The sequence below is a fragment of the Lipophrys pholis genome (genome assembly GCF_963383615.2).
Source record: "Lipophrys pholis genome assembly, chromosome: 18".
In the NCBI taxonomy this organism is placed as follows: Eukaryota; Metazoa; Chordata; class Actinopteri; order Blenniiformes; family Blenniidae; genus Lipophrys; species Lipophrys pholis.
The window spans coordinates 18,003,304-18,028,792 of NC_137646.1; the positions used below are offsets into that span (position 1 = coordinate 18,003,304).

The window sequence follows — 25,489 nt, forward strand, 5'->3', positions numbered from 1 at the left end:
AGGGGGGGACGACCAGTTCTAATGGAATTTGTTGTGTCTCTTGGTCTCTTCTCTGTTTCAGTTCAGACAGGGGCCTGTTTTTGGAATAAGAAAAAAAAAAAGCATTGCTGTTTTCTGACTTTGAGAGAAGAAAGAAGAGACTCCTCTGGAATTTCCTAAGGAATTTACTCGGACAGCCCCGGGTGAGTGAATAAAATGAAGCTTGTGGATGCAAACTGCATGCAGCGGTGACCATGCCGAGTTGATTTTTGGTTCATTTTTCCCTCCATTTTTCTATTTTAATTACAGTTACCGGGGCTTTGCATTCCGCGCCTGGGTTTATAGTAAGTAGTACTTTTTTTTTTTTTCTTTTTTTTTTTTTTCTGCTGCACCTTCCGATTCCGTGAACTCGTCATGTTGTCCATGTCTGGATTTAAGTGTGCATTCTGTGTATTGTGTCTTAAGTTGTGTGTCGTGCCGCGATGTGAATAGGTGCATATTTTTGCATATCTCGGAGCGCCGTTGTGGATAACGTCGCGCACAATGTGTGCCGGTCTGCTGCTCGCCGTTTCACTCCAGATGGTGGACAGACATTTACAGATTTTTATTTTATTTTTTTAATTTATTTTTGTTTCGATCGTCACCGTTGATAACAGATACTGTGCGAAAAGAAACCGAGCCATCTTTGCCCCGAACGATGCTCCTCTGCACCGCTTGCATGCGCACGGAGCGCGCACGGTCGCGCGTGGACTGTGCCATGATTTCCTGTGTTGTGTCGGTTTGCGGGACGTGTGGAGAAAGTTTGGTCAAATGTTTGCTCCTTGGGTGACTTGTGAGGAGCGTTTAGGATGGTTTAGCTCTGAATGCACGCGTGCGCATTCATGCGTGCGTGAATGCGTGTGTGCGCGAGGGCTCTTGGCTCAGGTGATGCAGTCGGTGGGTGGGCTGTGAGTCACCCAGTTTACCCATTTTGCTGCTGTTATCTGACAGGCTTTGATGCCAGATTTGACTGGTGATTGACAGCAGCTCATGCGCAATACTGTGTCAGCACATGGTCATGTTTTTCTCCTTCCATCACTGCCTGCTATATTTGGAGGTTCCATAATTTATACAGCCCCTTCCCTGTGTTAAAGACTGTTTGTCAGGGTACTACTGACAAGTGATTCATATATAGCCAATTACCCGTGATTTGCAGTCATACTTTACTGCTTGGGGGGGGGGGGGTGGTGGTGGTGGGGTACTGGGAAGCCTCTAAAAGGCAAGATAATGAAGTGAAAAGTTTGCGTGGCTCAGTATTTTGTAGCAAGCCGAGGCAGGGAGAAGCAATCGCAAATGAGGGCAAGGACAGCTCACACAGCCAGAGAGATGTGTCTTCCCTGGCTCGCGTGGAGTGACAGAAGGCTAAGCGAGCATGACCATCGAGGAGAGGTAATAGCATTACGGTCTGCCAGTCATGAGGCGGTGCAAGAGATAGGCTACTGTTGCATTTCAAAAGGAACTAAATGGGGTAAGCGTCATACAGGACAGGAAGCGGTAACACGACAGCTCTTGGAATTTAACGCTTAGAAGACCCCCATGTAGCCTAGTAACATACTTTGGAGAGTTTTTAAACACACAACTGATTTTGTGGCACAGTCAATTTGTTTTGTGGCTTGTGTTTTGCTGTCGTTGGCCTGCACATTGGGCTTGGACTCGCTAGGATTCACAGACTTTGCTGTAAAACACTTCACTGATGATAAAATACTTTTGAAATACGCTGTTTGTGCTGATGTCTACATGGAATAAGCTCTGGTTAACAATCAATACATTAATCTAATACGGCCAAATTAAACAAGACATCCCAACAAAACTACTACAAACTGGTGGTTTTTTTCGTTTTCACTAATGAAAAGTGTGTTGGCGATTGGCGCTCAGCAGAGTAGATTTAAATCGTTTTTCCTTCACACAGTGAATTTGCTGCAAAGCTTCTGAGGATTAGTCCCAGGTAAGAATCCCTGGCCCAGCAGCATTGCTTCTCATTTCATACACACTGGCCACATACTGCAATGTTCCCTCATCCTCCCTTTGAGTGATACCCTCCCAAACCTGCTGGCTGTAGGCCCACATCAATCACTGTTGGATGGGATTTGAGCTGCATCTGGAAGTGGTAAGCCAGGAGGACAGGTCTGCCTGCTCGCTGCTGCACATGGTCCTCCGCTGTGACCCCGAGGGCCACAGCCTGCAGTTGGCAGTTAGAGAGTTGCGTTCTTACAAATCCGTTTTCTTTCCTCATTAATTATGCCCCAGCGTTCGGCTGCTCCGGTGTGACCGTGTTGACAACACACCCACTTTTCTTCTGCCTGCTGCACCTCCCCGGAGAGATTCAGCAGTAAGCTGTAATTATGGTTTATAAACTTCATCCAGGTGACATAATCGGGGCATGGCTGAGATGGCAAGGGGCTGTCATAACAGCCGCTAATAAATTTGTACCTTCTTTTTCCCCATTGCATTGCAGTTTTCCCAAACTGCCTCGCCGTATAGACACAAGTTTGTGGGATGTTGCACGTTGTGTCCGATTGAAACTACAATCGCCGCATGGACATATATTGTTTTGCAAAGGGAACAGCTGAATGCAAAGTTAAGGGAGTGAAAATACTGCCAAGTTCGGAGCGAAAAAAAAAAAAGAAGGGGCAAACACAGTAGATGTATTGAAAAGTAGTACTTATATTATTCATGTGTTTATTCTGTGGTAACACCTTGATTGCGGTCCAAGGCTCAGCAAGCTGAGTAGCCGGCTCCCAGGGGCCGTTTTATAATGAGGATGCGCTGTCGGATAATTAGATACACCTGGCGCAGGCGTTTTCAGGAAATTTTGATTCATCCAAAAATAAAATGTCTCTGCCTGCCAACATGAAAGCAGGAAGGAAAGAAAAAAAAATAAAGAAAAAAATCCCGCTGTCACATTGCGACTCCGCTCATGGTGGCAATGTGTTATTTATTTATCCACATCTTAATGCTCTGGGATGAGGCGGGCTTCGTTTTGTGCTAGCTGGTGCATTAGCTGCCAATGCGTCTCATGTCTTCGCAGACTGAGCCGCTCACTCAGGAGGTAGTCTCTGTCCCTCGGTGGACGTGGTCTCAACGAAACTGGATGTCCCGATACCGCCAAATTTAACGACTCCCTTGGCTGCACGACACATCTCATTCTGATCCTCAGACAGAGCCTCAACAAAACAAACCCGTCCCGAGTGTGTTTTAAAAACTCACGTCACATAACCTTAAATGTTCTTAGTCATGTGTCTGCAAAAAAAAGAAAAGGAAAAGGGCAGCACAGGTGTGTATCGGAGACGAGCATTTATCTCCTGGCATTGTCTGGTATTGTCCTTTTTGTGCTTCTATGATGATGTTTCAATCCGCAAATGAAATGTTGGAGACATTTAAATTTGACACAGGCAGATGCAACTAATCAGCCATTTCACACGCACATGGCATACAGCAAGCCGTGAATGATGAATTGAATTCACTCCAGCGGCCACACATACGTTTTTACTCGCACGCACAAGCGCACGCAGCTTTAAATATAATGCCTTTCGTTGATTAGAAAACGCTCTGCGAGATGAAACCCTCTCACCTGTGCTGTTTATTTATCAGGCACATGGCTCCACTCATAAATCAGACACTCATTAAACTGTTAAACAACAACTTTTGCCTTCTGCAGGAGACGTCAGTGCTATTAGGCCTGATATATGTGATACAGTAGGAAGGTGAGCCCTATTAAGAGAGGTTTATTGCTCTAGTTTTCACTCTGGACACATTTCAATTAAAAACCCCTTCGTGGACACTGAAGTGAACTTAAAGTAATTATAAAAATATACAAGTTTTGAGAATGTACTGTTGACAGATGACACCAATGACACTGCTAAAATGTTCCTGCCTTTTGAGAGGGAAATATCAGCACGTCATGTCCAATTCAAGCACAATTAGTATTCACTTACACTGGGGTTTGTATTTCATCATTTTGAAGGGGAAAAAAAAAAAAAGCACAGGTGCCAAAGCAAAATGTTCTCAAATAACGAAGTAAGTGCCACTCATGTTTTTTTATGCTCATCGATTTCTCCCATCCCTGTGACATTTGGTTGTTTAATGTGCTGACTTAAGTGTGTTTCTTGCACAGGTGTCTTTTTGTTTTTGACCCAAAAAAATGTGATTAGGCTGCAACATATCTGAAACGTACACTCCGTTGCTACTCTACACAAGTGATATCAGTGGGTTTGCTATAAGTTGGCGCCCCACAAGTGGCAGTGCTTGAGTACGCCTTGGCTTTAAAACAGTATGGTGGGAATTCGGACATAGAGCAAAACAAAGCAAAACAAAATGGCATTTGATCACTCCTCTGGAGCAAAGAAACTACACTTTACGGAAGTGTTTTGATTTCAATCTTGCTCGGGCGATGGATTAGCAGTGCCAGTCTCACCTAGCACAGTTTGACATTGTTTTACCTTGAGACTTTTTATTTACCCTGAATGCAAAGTGGTTGTATTTTGATGGTTTTGGTTTCTTACTTGGTGACAAGTCCTAAGTCCAAATTTTCGCTGAGTTGACAGAGAAGACAGTCACTGGCAAAATCTGATGTGACTTTTGTGCAAATGTACCTGTTCATAAATGTACGGTGGCCTGGAGGTGCAAAACACTACAGAATTCAGAAAACACTTCCAAATCCAAAAAACACTTTCCAATAGAGAAAACACTGGGAAAGGTTTTTTCTATTGGAAAGTGTTTTTTGGATTTGGAAGTGTTTTCTGAAGTTTGCGGTGTTTTGCACTTCCAGGCCACCGTACAAGGGATCTGTTCTAGATTTTTATAGTGTTATTTGTTTGGCTCAAGAAAATAAGATTTTCCTGAATTTCCCAATCAAAACTAGGCCTTGATAAATTCCTATTTTGCAAGTTTATATTGTAATAGGTCTACAATTCTGTCTCCGATGCAGTTGAATTATATTACAAGGTCTGAAAATGTAACACATTTTTTTTGTGTTTCTTTTATTCCCACTAAAATAACATCTTAGATGAAAGTTTTTGAAGGTGTATCTTGATCTATGCATTCCTTGGCCATGCAAGATACAGGAATCAATTCCTCAAAATATAAAGCGTGACTATACGATGTTGGATTTTCTCAAACTTAAACACCAACTTCAATGCAAATATAGCATGGCATGATGTCAAGGTCAGGGAGGTCCTCATCCTATCACATTTTGATTTATTTATTTAATACTTTACACAATTTCACACTTACAATCAGTGATTATGACTTGTGCATGAATATGAGAATACTGTGGAAAAATTGTCAGCCAAAAAAGCTTCAAGCTTATCGTGCAGGGGTCTAATAGTTGATAAATATATTGGAACTGGTGTTCAAACACACTTGCTGAAAATATTAAAGTTAGAGTATGTAATAGGAACATTATGCACCATTATACAGGTGTGATTGCAGCCCAGTTCATATAAAGCTAAAGCGCCATCTTCTCATATCAAAAGGTTACAAAATTCTGCAGTGAACTAGGCCATTAATTTCCTGACAATGCCTCCAAATTCTCAGCCTCAGCTAAACTCCAGTTTGCTGTATTATAGTACAGCAACTAGGAGGTCTGTGACATAAAGGCAAAATGTGTTTCATATCTAATAATATTAAGACGCAATCCAGAAAGCAATGGTGTTATGGCAGTAGAAAAACAGAAACAAACAAAAAATAAATAAACGCAGCTATACTTCACTTCTAGAAAATAATCAGATTAAACAAGGTGCAGGATCCATATTCTATTTCTGACCGATATAAATAAATAAATAAATAAAAAAAAAACTGCCATATTTAGATATCATGAAACTTGAGTGTGTAATATAATGCTGGTGTACTATGCAGAAGTGGTTTGTTGAGTGTTTGGTAGAAAAGCAAAAGGTTGAGCCACTGTTTTTCTGTTCTTTTATTACTACTGAACTTTCATGTGACCTTGGTTTATCAGAAAAGTGCTCTTCACTAATAGTACAATTTTATTGGCTATTACCTAATTTCGCCGGCAGCACTTCGAAGCCACACTTAACGACGCACGCTCTGAATTTCATCTCAGCATTGAAAACTTTGCCCGATTCCTCCTTTCCTCTGCTCAACCGTCGGCTGCATTGTTATTGCCTGAAGAAAATCTGTGTCCCTATTGTGCAGTTGAACTTGAAGAGTTGGCCGTGGTGGTGAGGGGAAGTTGCTTCCTGTCTGCTCTGACATGACATGAACTCACCAAACTGATGCGTACTGACAAAAGACGAAGACAAGAAGAGAATGTTGTAGAAGTGATGCCCTGAGACAAAGTCCCTGCTTGAACTAACCACAAGGTTCACCATCAAGAAAATATGGACAAAACAGTGCAATCCACTCCAACAACGGTGTTAACTCTGGATTAAGTTTTTACAATTAGGTCTTTATTAGCTACAGAAGGGTGGCAGTATTTAGGGCTGCAGAACCGCTACATAGGAGCAGGCCTTATGGGCACCCGTAGTGTATCTTCACCTCTTGTACTTCATATATCACTGTTGGGTCTTTCGATGTGATAGGTGCTAGCCCATATAATGACATGGTGTGCTTTCACAAGAACAAATGTCAGCATAATTTTACATCCTGACCTTTTGTGAGCCACGTGTACAGCAGTGGATGTGGCATCTCCATACGTGGAGCTACTTTGGCATTCTTCAGCTTTCTGGCACCTCGTGAGATTGCAGAGGGCACTGGTAATGTTGAGTATTGGCATTATCGTCTACCGGGATATTGAGGCAAAAGAGAAAGCAGAAAGGAATAATGCAGGCGAGCTGGAGCCAGAGTACTCTGCACAGTTCGATGCTGCTGCCTCTAACCGACATGAACAAGAGAAATCAATTAGACCTACTCGGTTGCCATCCAAGGGACTTCCACCATGGGAAAGGGTAGAGAGAATCAAAGCATTTGGAAATGGAAAAGAAAAAAAAAAAAAAGCAAAGGAAAGGAGCAGAAGAGGAAAGTGAACTCCAGTGGCAGTTTGTTGTATCCTTTGTCAGATCAGCCGCCTCTGACCTCAAGATAACATTCATTTTCTCTGTGTTCATCCCAGGCATGCTTATAATTCCAGACACTATCCCATCTCCTTTTTAACTGTGATGCAAAGCCTTTTCCCTCACTGTCCTTTCAGGTCAGTAATGAGAAAAAAAGAAGGCTGGCAGGAAGGCTCCTTACAGTGGATAACAATAATGAAGCCTCCTTTAGTTTTACCTGCAGACGCACAAGTCTCAGGTGTCTCGGCAGCCTTAGATTCCCTCTATTAGGTGTTTATATGCCTACCTTAAAGCCATTCCTGTCCCGGTCGCTTGGAGGTCACGGTGAACATTTCCTTTCCTCCACACCAAAGTGTTGTTTAGCTGAGACGAAATAAGCAAACAAGTTGAACTGTTAGGGTATAATATAGCTTTGAACACTGCTTTTCAAAAGAGTCTCAATTTGGTTTTCATATAAAGACTCTCTGAGGTCCTTTAAGATAATAACATTTTTTTTATTAAATTAAAAAATAATCAATGTAAATACTCAGTGTTGGGTTTACATCAGTAAGGCTTGTATCCACTTGTGGATACAAGCAGTAGTTTACCAACGTGGTAAACTACTGTCTCTGTGAAATGTTTAATTGTATGCAGTGCCATAGTAAATACAGAGATCCAATGAATTTTGCTTCCAGACTTGATTGAAAAAAGACCTTTAATGTCTATATGAGGATTTCCCAAAGATGATGAGATGATAATTTCACATTGCCGGTGGAGATGATCGGAAGAGATAAGGCAATTGATGCTTTATGCATATTTTATTGAATGAAGCTTCGCCCTGTACTGTAAATACAGAGGTTGAGAGTGCACAGCATGGATTTCACAAGACCCAGAGGCCTCATTGTCTTTGATCAGACTGAAAGAGGACACTTTTTGATCAAGCTCTACCTTGGACATTTAAATCAAACCCGACAGGCTCAGCAGCGCTAAAGCTGCCGAGTGTAATCTCTACACATAGTAGGATATGGAGAACCCTGAACGTGTGCTTGAGTCTATTATATCATACATTTTGAAACCCCCAACCAACTTCACCTTGATGAATATCTGGCACTTGGCGATATTGTAGTTATTCTACAGAGTCGAAATTCAATTTGACAAAGAAGGCCTGTCTCATGGAGTCTTTGAAATGATGATGATCGCATAACGTCGGCAACGTAACAGAGTTGGAAGGATTAATGAATGAGAAACCAGTACAGTCTTTTTTCTTGTATGTGCAGCTGTGAATTAATTTGAGATGGAGGAAGCTTACATGGCCTGAACAAGAGCTCAACGGCATTCATTTCTAAAACTGAAAACGGGAAAATGAACGTGCGCTGACCAAACAATGGACAATTAAACAGGAGCAGCTTGAAAAGTTGTGTTCCATCAATAATCCTGTGTGTACAGTTAGCTTGGTCCCCCGACAGAGCACACATGTAAACACACCACCCCCAACTCCCACTCAGCCCTGCTGTAGGTTTGGCTGTGGGTTTTCGGCAGATCCCTCAACATCATGAGAGAATAACAATGAGGGTTTTGGGAGGGATCAGTTCCCCAGCACAGAGCCATACTGGGTAGGGTTTGTGTAAGACCCTGGCTTCCTGAGCTTGCTGCCAGTTTAAGATGACAAACAAATGGTACCGAAGACGATGGACTTTCTGGGGGGGGGGGGGGGTCATTGAGTATCTTTGCCGCCCTCATTGCTTCATCCTCCCCTCACACCCAAACACACTGGCTTTGGTTCTGTGCGCTATGGCTTGTGATATCAGCTCTCATGTGTTTCCGTGTTGTTCGACATGTGCATTCACTGCCATTTGTTGGCCCCGCAGCACCACATCCCACTTTGAAACCACACCTTCCCTTATGCTTCTCTTCCTCCGCCCTTTGTTTTCCTCTTCACATGTTCCAATAAAAGAAGGCTGAGATCTGTCAAAAGCTATCCTTTCTTCTGTCTGGCTTGTCAACCTTTTTTTTTTTTTTTTTTTTGAGGTGGGCTGCCACGGAAATTCACTCAGCCCCGACACTAGTGGTTCTTAAAATGTCAAAACAGGTTGATGTTGAAGTGTTGTCTTTTTGCATGATACAGCTGATGTGTTTTCATCAGCATTTTCTGTTTCCATGTTTCCGCACCATGATGCAGCATTTCTAAAGACGTGAAAAGCGTCATGGCTCGACTGCAACTTCTTGAGTGTCTTGATTATCCGCCATTAATTATTTAAGTCTTATAAATAGACCTAGAAGTACTTAAACCCATTTTGAATTATTAAAGCAATATAAATAGATCCAAATATTCTTAACCCATTTCAAGTATCTATAGCCATAGCTTTTTTGTGTTTATTTCCACAGACGTGTGCAGTATGCATTAGAGGAAATCATAGCTATCAGATTGATCAGACGTGGGCAGTGCATGGCCCTTGCTTTGTCTTTGATCAATGGAATATTATTTTTTGTCTGGAAACAAGACACATTTGTGTACATAATTTGTCTTGTTTCCAGACAAACAAGACAACAGAGAAACCTGACTTATGAGGAGCAGGAACAGTAGAGTATCAAAACATGTCTGTTCAGTTTTGTTCAATGTGGCACTGATAAGGAATTAACTGCTCACACAAAGTGGGCCTATAGTATTGAATTTTTGTTTACAAAGAAACTTGATTTTTAACCTGGACGACCCTTAAAGGTGCCTGCCTGCTTCAGGTTTAGGTTTGTTGCCAGCTAACTGGAACCAGCTCCAGATAAGATGAAACACAATCCCTGTGGTGCCAGGTGTATTTTTAGCAAAAGTGTCTGGCTCCCTGCATGTGTGCTGTCTAAATCAAACAATCACAGTTTTAATCAGCTTCATCAAGAAAAAAGAAAGTGAATATCTGCGTCAGTAAACTTTTTTCTTCTGGTTAACAGATTGAGACCTGAGACAAGATCCATTTATATCATCAGTGCTTGACCCAGTGTGTTGTAAGTTTACCCACACATCTGTAAATGTCAAAGTGAAGCATTGCATTTAATGTCATTTAAGGTACAAAAGTTAAAGTATCACATGTCAACTTGGCAACCAAAAACTGACAGATTAACTGAAATCAACAGACTCTCAAAAGTGGATTCTGTGAAGTTCTCAGATGTGATATAAAGACGAACACAAAGAAAAAGGACAGTTTTCTCAATCACCTCAATCCCCAGAGATTAAAAGGGAAGATGTATTGCATACGGCATCGTCTGACATGCAGCAGTCAAGAGCAAAGTCAACCTTTAATCCTGCGCCGCATAGAAATACACCACAGATAACATTAGGATCCATTGGGTCGGGACTAAGGGGAAAATCGATGGCAGGTGAAAATTAAATTTGGCCCGAAGAGCCTTTAGGCAAAGTGCAATTTGAAAACACATCTTTTATTTTCCCCTGGGTGTCTGACAGGGGGCTGGCAGGAGATGGACAATGAGTGAAACCACTGCTGAAAAAAGGCAGAGGTATGCTGTGAGCATAAGGGAAACACCCTGATCGCGCTCCTAATGTGCCTTCCCCTCCTTTGATTGTCTAACTCGGTTAGGGATACGCGTCCCTTATCGGATCATATCAAAGGTCAGAGGCGTCCTGTAGACAAATCAATCTCCTCGTCTGAGGAGGCGCGGAGGAGGCACAGATTGAGGGAGAGCTGATCCATCTAGTGGGTCTAAGAATGAAGGTGGGTGAGGAGAAAGAAAAGTGGGGGCAAGAAAAATTATGGCATCTGCTGCTTGGAGAGAAGTGGGCGAGGATGGCGAGATTGAACTGTTGACTTGGGGAATACGAAATGCTCCAAGAGAAAAAGTGCTTACATTATTGCTTGTGAGATAAGTGCAATTATTCGAGAATATCTGGCACATTATGGCTTACCTGATCTAGGAGGGAAGCGATTGATAATGTTTTAACGAGGCCAAACCGAATGTGGGATTTCATTCCAAAACCAATATAGTTTGAGTGCAGGACTTGGAGGGCATTGAAACTTTCTTCGATCTGATGTTTTCATTCATCACCATTGCCTCCTCCGCTATTCCCTTCATCTTCAAATCAGTGTCATGGTAGTCCAGTATATCTTTATGCAGTTTAGTGTGACTGTGATTTAAATGTGTGGATTGATCAGCCGACTGCTACAACAAGTTGGGAATTTGGATCGTTACCAGTCAGGTTGGTGCCATTTGCCAGTTTACATTATGCATATGGCAATAACAAACAGGCAACATGGCTGCGTCCAATAGTGTCGCATTTTTGCTGCTGTCAGAATACAGAAAAGAGATGAATTTGTCATCATTCGGCAAATGAGAGGTGTGAAGCTCAGGAGGTACCATTTATCTTCACATTACATTTATGCGCTTTTGCTCTATAGCCGCTTCTTTGGTTTTTGCATAAATTTCCTGACAATTACAGTGTAGTACATCACAGTTGCTAAGACAGATATGCTCGCAAAAGTTGTTTTGGGGGAAAAAGAAAAAAAAAGGTTTTTGATTCCACAATATTTAATGTCAGAGTTTGAACAAAAGTAGATTGAAAATCACGTACTTCTTAATCTTTATATAACCACAGCCATATTGGGTGACATTAGACCCATTTGTAATCGCCTACAATGAATATGTTCAAATGCATTTTTTCCCTCCTCCCCATTTATTTCTGAGTCGCTCAGGGTTTGCAAAATTGCCTCTTCAGATCAAGGTCTCAACTTGTGCTGATTGGATTTTGGTAATTGACTGCTAAATAATCATTAGGTGAAGCGCCGATTGGTCAGACAGTCAGTAATAAAGTTCTTATTGGGGGCCTAATGACATGTTTTCATGAAAAACATTGCCACAGTTAAACTACTATTTATTATTCTTTTCACTCCTCATGACCCTGAGTATTTTTAACCAACACAGAAGACCTCTCAGTATGCCCATTAACAAATGGTCATAATTAAGCCAACGATGCATAAACACACTAGCGGTTGGCAGCACAAAGTTTATAGGTAAGTATAAATCATCCACAGTTTAATGCAGGCAAGATGTTTCATTTGGTCCCTTTGAGTGTGTAATTAGTTCAATTAGCCCAGATCGTGCACAGAGAGGCACATGCAGAATGGACCCTGGCTGCCCCCTGGTCTCTCTGCATTAAATGGCAACGCTGTTATTTCCTCCTCCTGTAAGATTTAAACTGATGATGTAATAACTCAGCGCAGCCTCCCCTCCAGACACCGTTGCTGCGGTTCAGTGTGAGATAATGTTTGCTCAAGCAACTCTCAATGAGATTCAGCACTCCGGTGACACCATTACTCTAAGCTCATTGCCTAGTCAGGTTAGGTGGGTCTGCCCAGCCACGGAAAGTCGAAGCGCAGAGGCGCCAAGAAGAGAGAGCACCTCTCGAGACAGATTACATGTCTGTGGACAAGCGAATCGGCTTGCTCTTCACCCCTGCCTGAGACAAGCGGGTTATTATCTTTTGGTAGTTTTTTTTTTTTTTTTTTTTTTTCCTCATGCTCTTGCCAGTCATGTAATGCATCTAGGACAAGATGCTTGCCTGGCAGACCAAGCAGGTTGCCGACAAGGCGGCTTACACATTTTTGCTAATAGCAGGCAGTCAGTGAGACGTATCTGAAATGAAGATGATGGCACAAGCCCGCAGAGGAAGTCAAAGCAGCCTAGGCCTGAGCCAAAGTGTTTTAAATGGATTACACCAGTGTGTCATTGCGATTACATGCTCCTCGCAGGGACCGCGACAAGATGAATTGTATTTTATGGCTTTACAGCAGATCTTTTTTCTTCCCTTTCTCCTCCAACTTGAATACATTTCTCCCCTCTACCGTGTACCGTGGTCTGAATGTGGGATTGTTTCTGCCTTTGAACTGCCTCACCAACTGTTCATCCGCTACTTTTGCTTGTGGGGACATTTTCTGTTTATCTTAGTCTTGAGCAGCTGGCTGAGAAGCATGTATATAAATACACTCTCGTGCTTCGCAAATTATAGTTGAGACTTATTTTGACTTGTTTTATTTAAGGCTAAAACACCAGAACTCATTCTCATTGTGCATTTAATGCAAAATACACTCATAGAATTCCAAAACATACTCTTGGCAGCAAAGCTCAAGGAGCTGAAGAAAATGATACATTTGTTTTTCTTCAGTTTTAGAGTGTGGGTTCGATTATTTGGTCTCTGTTTAATGATTATGTCTTATCGCTCCTCTCTGTCAGTATGACACATGACTGCAGCCAAGCCATTTACATGGCAACGCATGTACAGCATAAAAACCTCCTGCCCAGTTTCATCCTTCAATACATGATGGATAGCATGAAGAGGTTCACTGATAATAAGAAAAACTCATTTACCAACAGTGCTTGAGGAGTGTCCTCCAACCTAAAGTTTTTTTATTGCTCAAAATCAGCAGATCTGAAAAAAGTGAGCGAGCAGGAAGGCTTGCAAAACGTTCAGAGTCAGAGAGAGACGGCATAAGAGAGGAAATACCTCCAGGGAGTCCATTAGGAAGGGAAAGGGCCGGGGGTTAAATGCTAAAGAAGTCCAATGTGACCCAGAGGAGCACATGTTCAAACGCAGTCATACACAGATGCACACTAATTTCCTTTTAAAGGCAAGTCACTTATCCACATTACAGGATGAAGACGCTACCTTCTTCAGAAACTGCAAAATATCACAGTGTTTCTACTTGCTCCCACTTTGTGATGCGCACTGTGAGTGAGACTTGTTGAGCTGCACTGCTTTCAGTCAGTGTGATGTGTGGGCGTGTTACATCTGGTGGCCATAACCTCTTGTACAAGCCCAAGCAGAGTCTGCGAGACTATTGTTTCTAGTCAGGAACGTGTTCCTGAGGTGTGAATTTGTACTACATAACCTACATATGGTATTAGGCATCTATTTATTGTATTCAATATTTCCCCTTCATTCATAAGGAGAACCTCAGACACAAGCTCAGAAAATGACAGAAGTCAAGATTATTTAGATTATTATAATGTGATTTGAACTACGATTAGAGGTCTACATAAAGATTTGGAACGTTTGCTTTCACACAATCCACCACAACATTAATCATCGTTCCTAAAAGGTTTTTCGTCCACACGGCCTCGGTGCAGGAAATATCTGCGTCCACATTACACCATGAAAACAAGTCAAAACGATGCGGTTACATGAAACAGCGTTGTCGTGAGGACGCGGTCTGAGACCCAAGCTGAGATATCGGTGATAATGGCATGAAAGCACATGGCTTTGAGACTAATGCAAATCTTCTAGCAATGTCTCTCAGTGTAAGTTTGTGAAAACATGCATAATGCAACATCTATAGGAGTTTTTTGTTTTTTTTTGGGGACATTTCACTGCATTTTTGCACCATAAGATGTAATTAGAATGTGATTTCTGTTGAAATTGTTGAAATTTTCAGTAGTTTTTGTAAAATCATAGACATTTTTACCATGTACACTCTGCACCACAAAAAATCTTTAAAGTTTCAATTTAAAAGGTTATTATACCACTATTTTACCGGTCTGGCCCACTCAAGATGATACTGGGCTGTATGTGGCCCCTGAACAAAATGTGTTTGACACCCCTAGTCTAAAGGCTTGAAAAGATTGAAATTCCATAAGTCCCTTTGAAGGCAGCAACAGAAAAATTATACGAGTACAAACAGTGTCGCAACCCTCCTCTTGGCCATCCACAGGTGTATTTCATCCCCTGTGCCCTCAGCACTGAAACGACCCCTCAGTCTTTCTTTCTCAAGAGCCTACAAGCCTTCGTGCTCCAGCCCGGTTCAGAGAGAATACACTCGCTCCTCAAGGTAATCATAGCACCAGCGCATATGAAATTTGAGCAGTCTTAACAATGACCACTTCACTCTTCTATTGAGAACCATACAAATTAGCCTCTGTGCCGGTGGCCAGTGGGACAATGTATTCTGCAAGCGTTATCACATCTTGCCCCGGCCTACTATTAATCTTGTGGACTGTATGGGATGAATTAATACACCGAGGGATTTGCAAGGCTATGGATATGGATTACATTGTCTAACAGTATATTTGAATTGGTCTCTGAATGTAATTCTGGTGCACCGAGATAAAATTCAGCTGATATGAGCCGGTTGTAACAAACCACACCATTATTGCCCCCGTCAGTCTATTCTGCATGCCAAAACGAAGCCATGCTCTCGTAAGCCTGTTCATCACTGAGAGGTCTGTAGCTCTGATTGAGAAAAGTAGAGCAGTTGCTGGGGATTTGCCCGAAAGTCATTTCCATTGTTGCTTATTATGTCTTGCTCCCTCTCACCTTCTAGCACTGTTTTGCTCTTGGGTTTGATCCAAACTCTGTGCCCTCAGACATTTTTCAGCTGATGTTTGACCATAAACTGTCCAAATGCACTTTTAGTAGCATCGGCTGCTCAGTCTGACCATGAAGAATATAGGAACTAAAGGAAGTTTCCCCTTGAACAGTCAAATAGACTACCCACAGGGGTGTCTAGACCATGGCTGCTCCCTCCGCCCTCTCAGTTTTTCCGTCGCATTACATCAGATTACTGTAATTTCTCTTAATACTCCCTGCACTATAATATCATCACTGCAGTCTTTTTTATCTAATCCTGACCTAAAGTGATTTTTTTTCCCCCCTTCCTTCTCCTTGTAATTGAAAATTATGATCTTAAATGACTCGTTAAAGAGTTGCACATTTTCTCCCACGCTCTGAAAGCATCTTCTTCTGCTTTTTCTGACAGTCACATTGAGTGAAGTTAATGTGTCGTGTTCATTCCAGGCATCTGCACTCAGTGGAGGCAATTTCAAAACAGTCACAGGCTGGAAAAATCTTCACCCTTGGTTGTGCCTCGCAAGCAATGCTCAGACGTCGGCAATAATTTGGTGTCCCTTTTGTTTTTTTCCCCTTTCTAAACGCTGGGATTATTCGCGTTTACCTCACTCACCCACGATGGCACAGCAAGGACAACTGCTCATAGCTCTTTGTGGTTTTTGGCAGGCCAGCATGCGCTACCAGCTATTACGAATTTTGAGCCGGGGAAGATGAGAAAATAAATTTACATTCCGCTCCAGGCTGTGCCACAATCGTGGTGGAGCATCTCCGCAGAGAAACACTAGCAGTCGCATTTAAACTCGCATATTAATAAAGTGTAGTAATGATTCACCAGCGACACTTCCTCCTTCCCTTGTGCTCCATCTGAGGCAACTTGTTTGCTTGAACATGGGACATATGGGTGGTATTGAGCAATGACGGTGGGGGTGGGGGGGTGGGGGGGGGTTCAACATTAAACTCGCTGCTTGCCCCCCAGAGCTAATGAATTTTTTATAAACTATCCCCGGAGGTTCATAAACATTCAGTGAGAGAGTGAGTGAGAAAGATGTGAAGGCGGAGTGGATGTTCGAGGGGGGTCCCGTTTCGGGGTCTTTGCAAGATGTACCATTAAGCATGCACAGACACCTGCTTCGGCTGAACTTACAGAAGGGGTGGCAGCATTTGCAGCTGTCAACAAGTCTGCGTCACTCAGTGTTTTTGTGCGCTCGGCGCTGACCCTGCCTTCCATTTGCCCCCTGCTTTATGATTACCATAAATGCCTGGATTGCCTGCATAAAATTGTGGAGTGGAGACGAGGGCCTCCGCTTCCATTAGTGGCCTCTTTTTACTGGAAGGGCCAAGTATGTCCCCTGGGTAAGGCCAAAACTCTCACTGTCCTCTACAGTCTGTCAAATAGACTCTGTAATCAAGGACTGGGCTAAGTGGATAGCTGTGCTGATGGTGATGTTCATAAAACGATTATTCATAGGGAATACAGTGAGTGTGTGTTAGAGAGGTAATAGGTTTAGGAGTGTCTCTGCACAATAGGATCATCTTAGAAAAATTAAAGCTCCATCAGCGGCAATAATTTCTATTTTGCTAAATGCATGAACGTAATCCATTGTTTAGTTGCCGGGTGCTGGTATGAAATTGATTTCTGGAAGTAATTAAGTGTTTTATGTGGATATCTTGATACACGAAAGAGAAGAAAGTGCTAGCATTTATATTTTGAATTATGGTTTAAACCCTGGGGAATTAATGAATGCAATAACATCAAAGCAAAGGATCTGTCCACTACAGGCACACGGTCCATTGTAATCCATGCCTCATAGATTTTTTAGGTCATTTAATCATTTGGGAGTATGAGTCCAACTCAGTTTTAATATCAGCAATTCCACAGAAATGTCTGGGCGGTGCATTGGGTTGTAAGGACTTGGTGAGACAGTGTGTTCTAATCAAATATACAACTGCTTTGTCTTATTCTGGGATTTGAAATTCAATTTCATCTCATCATGTTTGTTTGGGAAGGGAGAGAGCAAATTTCTCAAGTTAAATCTCAGTAAGGCAGCACTATATTGAAATCTTTACAATAATTCAAAGGTTTCCAACCAAACTGAAAATACATGCAAACAAGCAGTGCAAGCGGCTGTTGTGACTGGCACTGACTATGCGAAAACAGTGCATTTGCTTTTCCTTAAAGTCGAGAGATTAAATTGTGAAAGCAACTCTCATAGGAACACTGAGGAAAAACAGCACAATAATACATGCGGGGAGGGGGGAGGAATCTATTATGAGCATGATGACAAGAGATCAATGTTGTCTCTTATTCCCAGTGACAGTCTGAAACTAATATACTCATTAGCATTAATGCCACCGTGATATAAATTGAACAGGCTTTATTTCTAATAGCCCTGCTGCTGTCTATATGAGGTAAATAGTGACATTCTATGAGTCAAATTTGTCATGTGTCCTTAGGCACTTGTCGCCATCAGTGTGGTATATTGGATTGCTGTTGTAAAAATTACACAGGGATTCAGCACCTTAAAGGTACTTGCATTTGCAGCCGCTCGGACACGTTGTAGAGGGACTGCAAAGTATAAGTGGAGCATTTTACCAAGTACCTCATCTGCTGTGCTCTGGCCGTTTTAACTCTGCCATACTGCATGTAAACACAGAATCAGCAGTTAGGCTTCGCTTCATCACCATATGTGCAGATTATTTCAGTATTTCTTTCTTTTTTTTTTGCACAGCTCAGTCATTAAGCCATTTTATTATTTTATTTTCTTTAAACGGTCAGTGGGCTCATTTGGGGCCAAATAAGTCTCTTGCATTGCAGTATGCTTACTGTGAGGTTTAGTTCAGAGAGATTGGTCTCTTTAAGGAAAGTGCAGTTACTGTATCTATCCCAGCAACTATCAAGCATACAGTAAGCTCAGGAGCTGTGAAGCACATATAGAACATTTAGATTAATTTGAAGCCATTGCACAAACCTACACAACCTGACTTTTGATCAATATCGTTTAGCTGCCTTCCAAGAGATTATAAATAAATAATCTCGACAACACATCTGTTGTTTTCAAAGGATTACTTTCAGAACGATATGATCGCAACTTTTTTTTTTTTTTTTGCACCGTATCACGTGTGCACGTGCAAACAGTTGTTTACTCCGAAATTATCAATCGTGTAATACAGAAAATCAGTCCAGAGGAGGATGAAAACAGCTGGAAGGAGAGACGGCTAAGCTGCTGTGGCTGCAAAGTTGTTGTTTTTCCCCACAGCTGCTGCTGGCTAGCAGCAACAACAAAACCCGAAGCTGGGATTTAGGAAAGTTGGTGGCATGTAGAGCTGACTTCTAATAAATGAATGCAATTTCCTGGCTGTCTTAGATGGGTTTTTGTAATATCATGGTGAGATGTTTGCAACTTGGGGGGGGGGGGTCAATTAGGATACACATCATTAGTAACTTATATATGATACTCTCTTCTTTTCCTCTATAATTCTAGGGATCAGCTCAATCTTTATGTAAATGATATTAATGATATCTAAAGAGATTTTAACTAATACGTCAGACTACATCAACAGAAATAAACAAGTTACAGCTCAATAATGAAACTGCAAATACAGTAAGAATTTTGTAAATCGGGAATCTATTGAGTATTTTTGTTTGATCTCATCGGGTCATTATATATATGAAAACACAACTTGTGTTTAAGCTACCTCAAACCACATGCATTGTACTAAAATATACACTTGATTGTTTAGCATGGTTTATGAAAGAAAGATTTAGCAAAAAAAATAAAAAATAGAATCCCAGCCACAAAAAGACTGTGATTTTGTGATTGAATGTATATAGCACTATATTGAGAATCGCCTCTGACAGAGCAAAAGCAAACAATTGCCCGAACCCGTAACCCTGCAGCTTTGTGTTTTGCCGACCCAAGACAAATAGTCTATAGTCACACCTTCCGACAGAGAAAAAGCATGTCACTGGATTCCACTGCTGGTTCGGTTACACAGCCCGGCTTACAGATCAATACCAACCTGCCAATGACAATGTCTGTGTTAATGCCTCAGGCCGCTGCTGCATTCTCCACCACATTGCCATTTTGGCAAGTCCTCCCCCTGATTACATATGCATTCTTTGTTTTTCGGTCTATGCTCTCTCTGAAACAAGCCTATATATAACAAGGCTGAAATCCTTTCATTTCCTCATTCCAATCAGTGCCTGTGAATCGACAAAATATTCATTCAGTCACGCTGCAAATGCCAAATCTGAGTTTTGAGTGTGACGAGTGCTAACACTGAAATGATGGGGGTTGCGTAATTGTGTGCTTCCTGCTGCATCATAATCATGTGCTCGTGTCTGACTAATCGCAGTTGTGTCCAAGTCAGCCACTTCGTACCTGAGCGTGCGCACATGGACGTGACGAGAGGGTGTGGGGAGGTAGGGAAATTAACAACAAAAGAAAGATGGAAGATGGACGAGGAGCAAAGAACACGGAACAAAGGAGAGACAAGAAAGAGGAAGGAATATATTTATGTGGTTATGAATTATTCAGGTGGCTCGAGAAAGGAGTATGCAACTACATTATTGTTGCTGTTTTCTCTTGGTTCTTCAATGTTGACTTTTTTTTAACTCATAAAATGAGTTTTTATGAACTGGTTTGTTTTGCAGAGCCTGCAGAAGGGCAGATACTTTAACATTTCTGTCAAAGTATGTGTGGACATGAGCCGACGCCATAAAAACATGTGTTGATATATCAAAATGGGGGTTTCCATGAATTACAGCCCTATTTCTTACGTCTGATGTTTGATCGCTTTTGAAAAAATAAAATAAAAATGTCAGCTGGTCTTGTAAAGTGACTGGCAGTTGGAGTCCTTTCACTTTGCCCTTTGATCAGCAGGACAAGGTGCAATACACTCTGGACATCACAGTATAATTGCTGTGCAACAAATGCAAGCGGCTCATGTGTCTGTCTCCTACTGTGTTGGCTACTTTCGATGCAATGTTTTACACATACCCACTGGAAATGCATATAATCATAATTAATCATACAAATGATCTTAGACTTTGTTTTGGGCCTCAGCATTGTATAGGGAGAGACCTTTGCTATTAGGAAAGGATGAACTGGCAGTCAGGTGGATAGATTTTCCAGCAATATTACTTCCGTTTGATTGAGAAGAATGTGTAGATTAGAGTTTCTTCAAAACTCACATTCTTAGAAGTTAGTTTATTCTAAGTTAAAAAGAGACAAATACAAGTACAAAACCATACAACAGGTATGATAGTTGCAGAAAATTTATAAAGACTTACAAACTAACAAGCACAGGGACAAATACTTAATGTTTCTTGGTTAACTCTGGATCTCAACAGTGGTTGAAAATGATATCTGGGTGGTTGTGATCAAATAATCACTGTAGGGGGGCTCGTACAATCACACTGTAAAAACGACGGGCATACGTTGTTCTGCAACGTACAATGGACATTAAAAAGTAAATGACAGCTGGGATTATAGCTGTGTACATCCGAGTGAATATATGTAATGGTAGTAGGTGGTGTGTACTCTCAGCAGATGGGGCTGAGTGGAGGCTTTAATAATGGCCAATCACTTCAGCTCTTGTCGTCAGTGTTAAAAGCAGGAGACAGTTTCCTAATGGGCTGAGAGAGTCCGGGCTGATCTTATCACCAGGCGCGGTGCAAGTACGGGATAGGTGGGCCGAAAGAAGGGAAGGCTTTATCAATTACTGCATCGACATGGACTTAACTGGCAACTATTCCCATGAATTATTAATCAAGTTCTTTGGCAAAAACACAAGAATAACAGGCCTCCGAGCTTTTCACATGTGAGTGACAGCAAGCTGAGTGTCTTTGGGTTTTGGGTTGTTTGTTGGACAAAACTGGCACTGTGACGATGCAACTCTGATCTCTGGAGAACTGCAGCTGCCATTTTCTCTGTTTTCTGACATTATAAATATCAGATAATTAATCAAGTGAGACAATAATGAATAATCAGACTGAAAGGGGGGAAAAAATAACTGCAGGAAAAATGCAAGCCTGCAACACAGCATCATGGATTTGATTTTATATTAGGAGTATTTTGTTTCGCTCTTGACGCGATTCAAGAAATTTCCATCGCTATGTGTATAAAGTTGTAGGTCAGGCTCAGTGTTTGAACAAAATGAATGTTTCGGGTGTGTTGGTTACCTGTAGTAACATCAAATCGTATTCATTGCATATTGATCTGCTCTAGGCAACATTATCTTTTCTATTAAAAATACATATATTCCAACCATCCCAAGGTTCATTTATTTGATGTTTTTTTTTTCCTGTTGGTAAAGGAGCTGTAATCACTAAGCAGGGGAGATGAATTTAATCGTCTTTGCTATAAAAATAATGCAGCAGGAGTTGTGATATGTGGACCAAAAATATTTATATCCTCCATTACAACCTGAAAATCACACCATGTAAAAAAAGAAAAGAAAAAGACGACGAGATAGAAAACTGCAGAACAAAATACAACTGCTCGGTGCATTATGACATGATAAGGTTTAGTTCGGTTAAAAAGAAAAGCACATCAAATGTAAATTTAGGTTTAATCCCAAAGTAAGGAAGTATTTGAGTCCCTTGACCTGAATTATTTCTTTTGATGGATTCATCAATTTGTATCATCAAACCATTTCTAGATAATTTACATGAGTGACGTGCAAATCCTGGATCTTGATCAAGTTTAGTGCCAAACAAAATTTGCATTCAATGTATTTTGGCACCTTTCTTGGAGGAAACATTTAATCCATTAAAATTCTTCATTCATTTATAGGTTGATGTCTGTTTTTCCTCTGACTGCATCCAAGTGTAAATACACTGGCAATGCCATTTTCAGTCAGTCTTTACATGTGAATTAATCCAGGGATGCTGCCGTGACTGCAGCTATAAATAACTGAAGGATAGGTTTATGTCTCTTGCCTGCCACATGCATAATGGCTTATAGGTGTTAGGCTCGTGGAATCTGTATGGACTTCATTAGCGACACAAGGAGCTTTTATCTGGAGAGCTTCTAGTGCTGAGGTCGAAAGAGCGCAGAAATAGCTGATTTCTTACAATCGTTTGGCAAAGCAGAAAGAGTGTGCTGGTGGTTGTAAAAAGACAAGTCGGGAGAAAGACGATAGAAAAAAGGTGCTCTGACACACACACACACAGACACACACACACACACACACACACTGTAGATTTGAATATTGACTACACAAGGCTGAATTAATTTTACAGTTGGACGGCACGTACCTGTACTTCAACATTAATGATTATGTTATGGTGGAGTTTTAGAGACCCCTTAAGATTAAAGACTCTCTTTGTAGCTTTGCAGAATTTGTGTACCACCTGCTGGCAGTCTCTCTGCAAGTTCATTTTTCGGGAGCTTCTCATTAAATTTATGAATGCTTGAAGGAAGCCGGATTTTCTATTCTCTCCATCTGTATTTTGGACCATATGGGACAAAGTGCTGGATAAGTTCTTTTCTCTTGTCTCTCTGTTATTTCTCCTGACGTCACGCCGCTTTTCTGCTTCTCCTCACGCCAGCAGAGTTTGCTGAGGAAGCCCGGTTGTGCGTACGTCAGCTATCTTATCCCGCTCGCATCTAAATTCATCAAAGCAATGACTCACTGTACCAGCCGACCTCGGTGCCAGCTGAAGAGGTGTGAAGCTCAAATTGCTCTTAAACCCCTCCTTTACTCCCTGTCCTCATGCTGCCACCACAGAGTGAGAGCGGAGTTGGAAACATATAAGTCAAGGGTGGCAGGGGGTTGCTGAAAAGGTCAATGGCACACCATTAGCTATGGTGAATGTGGGAGGGAGTGATAAATAAAGAAACAGATAAATAAAAATAGGCCCAGGTAGTTAGCGGCGTATTGAGACAGCTGCACCCATCAGCAATCGATGAGCTCCAGAGACAGTAATCACTACAGCTTCCTTAACAATGTTTTTAATTGGATGTCAGTCATTTACACTGCTGCAACAACCTTCTGAGGCTGGCTCGACGGGCTTGTGCTTGCATGATGAAGACAAAATGATCTTAGTGTGTAAGTGTGTGAATCGGTGCCCATAACTACAGGGGAAGGGGTATAATTACATAATGTGCCCTTTGCATTTGTATATACAAGCATGTGCACTCAGGTGTGTATCAGTGTGTGTGTGTGTGTGTGTGTGCGTGTGTGGCAGCACTCACCAGTCATTAGCATTGATTTTTCCAGGAGGGGCCTCCCCCCCCCCCAATCTCCACCACCACCTCCTCCCATTACTCTGTTGCGTGCAAATAGCTATAATTTTGTTCTCACGGTCTTGGTCACTGTGGGCCTTGCCCTCCTGCGGTGTAAAAGATGGCAGTCATCGATCGGGGCATCCGGACGCCTGCCCTGCCCCCCCCCGGCTGAAGGATCCCTCTGTCGATGGGAATCTCAGGTAAGTTACGAGCACTCCAGCATGGCTTCCAATTAACAGAGCCAGTGCCAGCCAGCCACCACCTGCCTTCCTCCCACCGCATTTGTCAGCAGTTAGCATCGAACTGCACTGGCCTTTTACTTGGCTATCTGGAGCAGATTGGAGTGTTTTCAAGCGTTAAAGCTGCAAGAAGAGAGGGTGGTGGATTTTTTTTTATTTTTTTGTATGTATGTCACAAGTGGAGTGTTTTAAAGTGAGAAGACGCTGCTCAGTGACAGGCTTGAGTTTCCATTTCTCAAAAAAAACCCACCTGTTTCACCTTGAATAGCGATTATCATTCATATCCACCATGACGGTCTAATCATAAAAAAAAAAGAATTATTGTCTGGCCTTTTTTTTGTGGAACACCCACCCGATCATGAATGCACAGGCTATTGCTGTAGACCTGATTGCTCAGGAGTAAACGCTCTCATAACCAGTCTCACCTAGGCAGGGTACCATTTCCTGCAAAGTCACCGGGTAGAAGGAATAATACTAAATGTGATTGTCCCTGCCGAGTACAAATCCCACTTGCTGTTTCTGTGCTTTGTGACAAAGTCATTATTAGATGACTGTGTTGATTAAATATTGAGTGATATAAGAGATGCTGAAATGAATCATGTTCATTGTGTAAGTCACCACCACCGTCTTTGTGCCAGCCAGTGTTTACCGGCCCAAATATGCTACGTACATGCTCTTTATCGTTAACATAGAACTTGCAGGAACAGGTTAATTTTCTCCTGGTTTCCTCCAGCAGTCCTGTTGGTGCGAAGCAGAACGTCTGTGTTTTGCCAGGTGATGTGTTAGCAACCAATCCAAGATGTGCTCTGACTGTCAGCAACAGTCAGCTGGGCTTGGTTGTCACTCCGCTGTGATTCGAATTTGCCCAAAGCAGTTTGAAAGGAGACAGTGGATTGCAGATTATGACTTCTGATTGGAGAAAACGTACAGGAATCATTGTCACAAGCATTTCTACCCAACTTCACTAGTAAGGGGATGGCAATGACAATGGGAATTTGGCACAGTATTCATCGTTGTGCTTGGACATTGCTTGTGGTGTCCCCCAGGGGTCAGTATTGGGCTTAATATGTTGCTTGATATATATTAAAAATGACGTTTACAAAAAATTTTAAGTACTAGAAATAGTTCTCTTTACAAATGGCACAAATATTTATTTTTTTTGTTCAGGGGTGATTTACAAAGCTCCTGGGAATTATCAGTTGTGAAATGTGCAAGCTGAAAAAGTGGTTTAACGTAAATAAATGATCATTAAACTTAAGTAAAACAAATCCATGTTATTTGGCAATGGTGAAAGGGATGCATATGCACAAATACAGGCAGATGGTATGGAAATATAGTGACTTCACGAAAGTAAGTTTCTTGGTGTTATAATTGATAAAATAAACTGGAAATCTCACATAAAATGCGTTCAAAACAAAATACCAAGAAGCATTTCAGTGCTCAATAAAGTAAAACTCATTGACCACAAATCACTCCAAGTTTTATACTGTTCACTGGTTTAACCACATCTAAATTGATGTGCAGAGGTTTGCGGCTATACATATAAACGTTCATTACAGTCACCAACACGACAAAAAGAGCAATAAGGATAATTCATCAAACTGGTTATAGAGATCATACAAATCCACTCTTCTTAAAATAAAACTAAATTCCCTGACCTAGTTAATT

At 41.7% G+C, this 25,489-nt stretch overlaps 1 long non-coding RNA gene across 1 annotated transcript in view; it reads left to right on the forward strand.

The window, feature by feature from the left end:
* Positions 1–25,489, forward strand: part of LOC308123997 — a 231,136-nt gene that overhangs the window by 279 nt on the left and 205,368 nt on the right. Inside the window, exons 2-3 of the long non-coding RNA XR_013936268.1 lie at positions 62–182; positions 289–323. This is a non-coding gene — a long non-coding RNA (uncharacterized lncRNA). The remainder of the gene's footprint in view (positions 1–61; positions 183–288; positions 324–25,489) is intronic.